Here is a 2,367-nt window from a genome sequence, read left to right as displayed (position 1 = left end):
TTCCTCCTCCATTCCGTTTGTTCCTTGCCGAACCCGTAATTCCCTGGTCCATTCCAGATTATAATCTTTGCAATTGGTGAAAATGTAATCTTTATTCCCGTTTGTGACACTGTGGAGGCCTAAAATACGGGAACCAATCAGAAATGGATTCAATTGTCTTGACTCTCAGTATAAAGGGACTCTAATTGCGGGCGCCACGTAATCTGGTTGAATGACCCGAGTTGAATGAATGACCGCTAGAGGTCGACTCCTTTCGAGTGGCTGAGAAAAGTTTCGAGCTTCCCGCAAGCATCTTCTTTATATTCTTGAGACTCCCTTTAACTGGATTAAGAGAGCTTTGCTTAAACTCGGTTCAACTTGCCTAATGGCCCGTTTTGCTGTCAAAGTAACACGGTCTAAACTGCGGAGCGGTTTTTTACACTTCCCCATTACATGCAAAATTTCCCGAGAAAAAGAGATGAGAATACTCAAGCATGGGGAACCCTCGGCGAATTTTTGTATACGTTCCGGAAAGTGGGACCTTCGGTAATTTTCCAGAGAACGTGATGAAGGGTCATGCATATCGGCACCTCACTGAAAAAAAATCTCGGAGTGTTTACTAAGAAAAGGGTAAAATTACACGAATTCAGGGTTCTATTTGATCCCAATTTTTTCTTGGTAAAATGACCATTTATGGAATTGGCAATTTTACCGAGAAATCTCGGTGAAATTATTGAACTTTCTCGGTAATTTTACTGGACCTTGGTAAAAAACGCCAATATTTTTTATCGACTGTGGTAGAAATGCCGAGATAAAATGGCAAAGTTACCGGGAATTGATTACCAATAAAAGTGGTATACTCACCTGAAAAAAACAGTAAAAATACCGGTTTTTAGGTAAGCTTACCAGTCTGTCTCGGTAAAATTACCAATAATTGGTAAAAAAAAGTGAGATGGTAAAGGTACCAACGGACCGTGGTAAAAACGCCGAGAATTTTTTTTTCAGTGCTCCCGGCGAGAGTATCACAAGCGCTATGCGACGTTTCGAAATTTCCGCCGCTATTTTATTTTTTCTCAGACGAAGCTGTCCGAAAATTTCACTGAATTTTCTTTGTGCTGCCAATGAAATTCAGTGAAATTTTCAAACAGATTCAATCAAGAATTTCTCCCTAAAAATAGAAAATGGCGGCGAAAATACTGAGACGTCGCGTGGCGCTTACGATACTTTGGCCGGAAGGTGACGAATATAAATTTCATTTTTTCTCCTCTCTCTCTATTTAATCTATTAAAATCTATTTAAAAATCACAGAAAATCGTGTAATTACCTTTTAGAAATATTTCGGAAAATTTCCTATAGAATATGTGAATTAGAAGTATTTTTCGTTATTAAAATCTACAAACCACTGGAACCATCAATATCTTTCCTGGTTGATGCATCCCGCAAAAATAAATAATGTCAATGGCCAATGTGAAAAACCACGTAAGATCATTGCGGCGATCTAAAATTTCCACTCTTATTTTTCTTTTTCAAAGAGGGACAAGCCAACTTCAGAGCTTAAAATTTACACACAATATTCTCCTAACTGAGAAAAAAAAATCACGGAAATTTTCAAAAAAATATGACGACTGGTGTCCTGAGGAGAAAATAAAGTATACCAGGAAATCTGCAACCTCGCAAACGAAGACACGTGGTTTCATACTTTGGCCTTCGATACAAAAATAAAATAAAATAAAAGAGAAAATGAAAAAAAATAATAATAGAACTAGAAGATAGGAATTTTATTTTATAAAATATTAGCACGATATAAATTTGAATTCTTTCGCAAAAAGAGGAACCATGATCTTCCAGAACCAACTGAGGTTAAAAAATAACGTTTGTCCTATTTAAAAATTAACGCCCCCGGGTGGGCTCGAACCACCAACCTTTCGGTTAACAGCCGAACGCGCTAGCCGATTGCGCCACGGAGGCAGATGACGGAGGGAGACGAAATTGAGGCTCTTCAACGGCGTCCTCCAGCGAGCGATGACGTCATGAATAGCTGCGTCGGGCCAATACGAGTACCGCGACCTTGAAAAGTTGATGACCCTAGTCTCACTTGTGATTGCGCAAGCAACTTCCTATTTACGCTGTAATACTTACTTGCTGTGTTGGTTTTGTGCGGTTGAGATATCGAAATTTGAAATGTCCTTTATTCATATCCACTTAATTATTTATTTTCTTTTAAAGAGAGCGAGGCAAAGTATCTTCTTGGAATTTCCTGACGGGAGTAGGTAAATATTCAAATAAGTGAACATTCCAAGTGATCTGTAGGAGAGCAGTCGATTGATTTTATTTTTTATTTTTAATGAATAAAGAAAAATTAAAATAAAAAAATTAAAATAAAATAAA

The 2,367-nt window shown here is 37.7% G+C and overlaps 1 non-coding gene across 1 annotated transcript; it reads right to left on the bottom strand.

Moving 5' to 3' along the window:
* Nucleotides 1-1,873: 1,873 nt before the first annotated feature.
* TRNAN-GUU (transfer RNA asparagine (anticodon GUU)) lies at nucleotides 1,874-1,947 on the bottom strand. Its single transcript has one exon. It is a non-coding gene; the product is annotated as a tRNA-Asn (tRNA).
* Nucleotides 1,948-2,367: the final 420 nt, after the last annotated feature.

This window comes from Bemisia tabaci, chromosome 9, assembly GCF_918797505.1.
Source record: "Bemisia tabaci chromosome 9, PGI_BMITA_v3".
Lineage (NCBI taxonomy): Eukaryota > Metazoa > Arthropoda > Insecta > Hemiptera > Aleyrodidae > Bemisia > Bemisia tabaci.
The sequence above is the reverse complement of the archived record's forward strand: the minus strand, read 5'-3'. Positions and strand labels throughout refer to the sequence as shown.